Source organism: Schistocerca americana, unplaced genomic scaffold (genome assembly GCF_021461395.2).
Source record: "Schistocerca americana isolate TAMUIC-IGC-003095 unplaced genomic scaffold, iqSchAmer2.1 HiC_scaffold_196, whole genome shotgun sequence".
Classification (NCBI taxonomy): domain Eukaryota; kingdom Metazoa; phylum Arthropoda; class Insecta; order Orthoptera; family Acrididae; genus Schistocerca; species Schistocerca americana.
The window spans coordinates 150,001-155,000 of NW_025725902.1; the positions used below are offsets into that span (position 1 = coordinate 150,001).

At 51.8% G+C, this 5,000-nt stretch overlaps 1 non-coding gene across 1 annotated transcript in view; it reads right to left on the reverse strand.

The window, feature by feature from the left end:
- Nucleotides 1–719, reverse strand: part of LOC124573758 — a 1,910-nt gene extending 1,191 nt beyond the window's left edge. The window contains exon 1 of the ribosomal RNA XR_006972112.1: nucleotides 1–719. This exon is cut by the window's left edge and continues 1,191 nt beyond it. This is a non-coding gene — a ribosomal RNA (small subunit ribosomal RNA).
- Between the last annotated feature and the right edge of the window lie 4,281 nt (nucleotides 720–5,000).

Sequence of the window (5,000 nt, forward strand, 5' to 3'; positions counted from 1 at the left end):
GGACGTCCCACGATACATGCCAGTTAAACACCGACGGGCGGTGAACCAACAGCGTGGGACACAAATCCAACTACGAGCTTTTTAACCGCAACAACTTTAATATACGCTATTGGAGCTGGAATTACCGCGGCTGCTGGCACCAGACTTGCCCTCCAATAGATACTCGTTAAAGGATTTAAAGTGTACTCATTCCGATTACGGGGCCTCGGATGAGTCCCGTATCGTTATTTTTCGTCACTACCTCCCCGTGCCGGGAGTGGGTAATTTGCGCGCCTGCTGCCTTCCTTGGATGTGGTAGCCGTTTCTCAGGCTCCCTCTCCGGAATCGAACCCTGATTCCCCGTTACCCGTTACAACCATGGTAGGCGCAGAACCTACCATCGACAGTTGATAAGGCAGACATTTGAAAGATGCGTCGCCGGTACGAGGACCGTGCGATCAGCCCAAAGTTATTCAGAGTCACCAAGGCAAACGGACCGGACGAGCCGACCGATTGGTTTTGATCTAATAAAAGCGTCCCTTCCATCTCTGGTCGGGACTCTGTTTGCATGTATTAGCTCTAGAATTACCACAGTTATCCAAGTAACGTGGGTACGATCTAAGGAACCATAACTGATTTAATGAGCCATTCGCGGTTTCACCTTAATGCGGCTTGTACTGAGACATGCATGGCTTAATCTTTGAGACAAGCATATGACTACTGGCAGGATCAACCAGGGAGCTGCGTCAACTAGAGCTGAGCAGCCGGCCGCCCGGGAGTGTGTCCCGGGGGCCCGCGCGAACACGCAAGCGTCCGCTCAATTATTCTGCAAACAGGAGGAGGCTGAGCTCCCCTGCACGATACACCTCGAAACCCTCTCAGGTCCCGGCGGCGCGCAGCGCCGTCCTAAGTACTTGGTCGGGTTCGAGAGAGGCGCAATCGCCCGGAGTTTGGCGAGTAGACGCTTTAGGTGCGACCACCCGTGCTCCCAACTGAGCTTGCCGCTGCCGACAGAGGCCCGGGAGCGTGCTGTCGTGGCATTGCCGGCGGGAGACAACACGCGCCACCTACGGTGGCCGGCAGCTCCAACGCCAGCGCCACAGAAGGACAAAAGCCCCACTTGGGTGCCGAAGCGAACTCTCCCAGCACAGCGCACGCGCCAACACGTCCGCACAGCTGCGATACAAACCACCTGCGAGAACCGCAGAGGCGACCGAGCAGCAGACGGCGTCGCGGCGCCGAGCGCCGGGCGGCGGCGCATCCTCAGCGCACACAGTCCTCAATCGGACCAGCACACTGCAGATGTCCACCGCGCTTCGCACCGGGCCCGCGAGGACCTACTTTGGCCGCACGGCGCCGCGTGCAGGGTGCGCCGGCGCGCAGCTGCGCCGCCTGCCGCCTCCGTCGGCCGGCGCGCCTGCCACTGGCCGCCCCCACCAGCCGGCTGTAGCGCGTGCGCCCACGCACCGCGCGGCCAGCACGCCGGGAGGCCCCCCCTCACCGGCCGGGGACGGTCCCACCCAGCCACCGCCGCGTATCGCTTCACACCCACATGCCATTCACGTTCGTGGGCATGGTGGGTATCGCTGAAACAACCGGTTGGTAGCTCAACCGATCGTCGCCATCACTGATTCACCTCTAGCGAGAACAACCGCACCACAACGGTTTACCAGTTGTTCATTTGCGTAACGTCACCAGCAAACGTAGACGTCCATCGCCATTTGCAAATTCAACGATTGTTGCATGCCTGTGTCAGGTGTCACGACACACTATGTCTGCCCACATACACGCAACAACATGTGCACGCTTCGCGAACACGTGGAAGGTGGCCCCCGTACGTATGCGATGTCCATTGCGCGAACGACTGTCAACCGGCCTCTGTCGCATGTCGCAGATGTGGAACGCAGTGCACCATGCTGTCACGGTGTGTGAGAAGAGACGACTACGTCTGACAACACGCGCCACTACATCAACAGACGGCTCATGCTGATCGCCATCCAGGGCATACCACACTGCAATCCGGCTCTTATAGGGAGACGACACATAGCTGAGTGCACAACAGTTGGACCGCATGGTTCGCCGTTGTTGGCGCAGTCGTTGTACGGTCACATGTACCACGATGTATCATTCAGTACATGAGGACCAATGTGCAGTACAGTGTGTGATTTGGACGTACAACATCAGCGGACAGTTGACACAGGCCGTACCACAGCGTAGGCTAAGTGCTTCGCCATGCGAATGCCAATGAACAACTGCGAAGGGCATTGAGCATGTACGTCCTGCTGCCATCCACATTACAGTGTATCGCTGCAAGGTGTTTAACATGAAGCGATACACTGGGGACCAGGCAGTGCGAGTAGCAAACTATATTGCGGGGGTTGCAGTTAGGCAACACTACACTAATTTAACGCGTCGTATGACAATTACAGAGCGGGTTAAGGCCCAACGTGTGTTGGGTTAAGGCCCAACGTGTGTTGGGTTAAGGCCCAACGTGTGTTGGGTTAAGGCCCAACGTGTGTTGGGTTAAGGCCCAACGTGTGTTGGGTTAAGGCCCAACGTGTGTTGGGTTAAGGCCCAACGTGTGTTGGGTTAAGGCCCAACGTGTGTTGGGTTAAGGCCCAACGTGTGTTGGGTTAAGGCCCAACGTGTGTTGGGTTAAGGCCCAACGTGTGTTGGGTTAAGGCCCAACGTGTGTTGGGTTAAGGCCCAACGTGTGTTGGGTTAAGGCCCAACGTGTGTTGGGTTAAGGCCCAACGTGGGTTGGGTTAAGGCGCAACGTGGGTTGGGTTAAGGCGCAACGTGGGTTGGGTTAAGGCGCAACGTGGGTTAGGTTAAGGCGCAACGTGGGTTAGGTTAAGGCGCAATATAGGTTAGGTTAAGGCGCAATATAGGTTAGGTTAAGGCGCAATATAGGTTAGGTTAAGGCGCAATATAGGTTAGGTTAAGGCGCAATATAGGTTAGGTTAAGGCGCAATATAGGTTAGGTTAAGGCGCAACGTAGGTTAGGTTAAGGCGCAACATAGGTTAGGTTAAGGCGCAACATAGGTTAGGTTAAGGCGCAACATGGGTTAGGTTAAGGCGCAATATAGGTTAGGTTAAGGCACAATATGGGTTAGGTTAAGGCACAATATGGGTTAGGTTAAGGCACAATATGGGTTAGGTTAAGGCACAATATGGGTTAGGTTAAGGCACAATATGGGTTAGGTTAAGGCACAATATGGGTTAGGTTAAGGCACAATATGGGTTAGGTTAAGGCACAATATGGGTTAGGTTAAGGCACAATATGGGTTAGGTTAAGGCACAATATGGGTTAGGTTAAGGCACAATATGGGTTAGGTTAAGGCACAATATGGGTTAGGTTAAGGCACAATATGGGTTAGGTTAAGGCACAATATGGGTTAGGTTAAGGCACAATATGGGTTAGGTTAAGGCACAATATGGGTTAGGTTAAGGCACAATATGGGTTAGGTTAAGGCACAATATGGGTTAGGTTAAGGCACAATATGGGTTAGGTTAAGGCACAATATGGGTTAGGTTAAGGCACAATATGGGTTAGGTTAAGGCACAATATGGGTTAGGTTAAGGCACAATATGGGTTAGGTTAAGGCACAATATGGGTTAGGTTAAGGCACAATGTGGGTTAGGTTAAGGCACAATGTGGGTTAGGTTAAGGCACAATGTGGGTTAGGTTAAGGCACAATGTGGGTTAGGTTAAGGCACAACGTGGGTTAGGTTAAGGCACAACGTGGGTTAGGTTAAGGCACAACGTGGGTTAGGTTAAGGCACAACGTGGGTTAGGTTAAGGCACAACGTGGGTTAGGTTAAGGCACAACGGTGGGTTAGGTTAAGGCACAACGTGGGTTAGGTTAAGGCACAACGTGGGTTAGGTTAAGGCACAATACGGGTTAGGTTAAGGCACAATACGGGTTAGGTTAAGGCACAATACGGGTTAGGTTAAGGCACAATACGGGTTAGGTTAAGGCACAATACGGGTTAGGTTAAGGCACAATACGGGTTAGGTTAAGGCACAATACGGGTTAGGTTAAGGCACAATACGGGTTAGGTTAAGGCACAATACGGGTTAGGTTAAGGCACAATACGGGTTAGGTTAAGGCACAATACGGGTTAGGTTAAGGCACAATACGGGTTAGGTTAAGGCACAATACGGGTTAGGTTAAGGCACAATACGGGTTAGGTTAAGGCACAATACGGGTTAGGTTAAGGCACAATACGGGTTAGGTTAAGGCACAATACGGGTTAGGTTAAGGCACAATATGGGTTAGGTTAAGGCACAATATGGGTTAGGTTAAGGCACAATATGGGTTAGGTTAAGGCACAATATGGGTTAGGTTAAGGCACAATATGGGTTAGGTTAAGGCACAATATGGGTTAGGTTAAGGCACAATATGGGTTAGGTTAAGGCACAATATGGGTTAGGTTAAGGCACAATATGGGTTAGGTTAAGGCACAATATGGGTTAGGTTAAGGCACAATATGGGTTAGGTTAAGGCACAACGTGGGTTAGGTTAAGGCACAACGTGGGTTAGGTTAAGGCACAACGTGGGTTAGGTTAAGGCACAACGTGGGTTAGGTTAAGGCACAACGTGGGTTAGGTTAAGGCACAACGTGGGTTAGGTTAAGGCACAACGTGGGTTAGGTTAAGGCACAACGTGGGTTAGGTTAAGGCACAACGTGGGTTAGGTTAAGGCACAACGTGGGTTAGGTTAAGGCACAATACGGGTTAGGTTAAGGCACAATACGGGTTAGGTTAAGGCACAATACGGGTTAGGTTAAGGCACAATACGGGTTAGGTTAAGGCACAATACGGGTTAGGTTAAGGCACAATACGGGTTAGGTTAAGGCACAATACGGGTTAGGTTAAGGCACAATACGGGTTAGGTTAAGGCACAATACGGGTTAGGTTAAGGCACAATACGGGTTAGGTTAAGGCACAACGTGGGTTAGGTTAAGGCACAACGTGGGTTAGGTTAAGGCACAACGTGGGTTAGGTTAAGGCACAA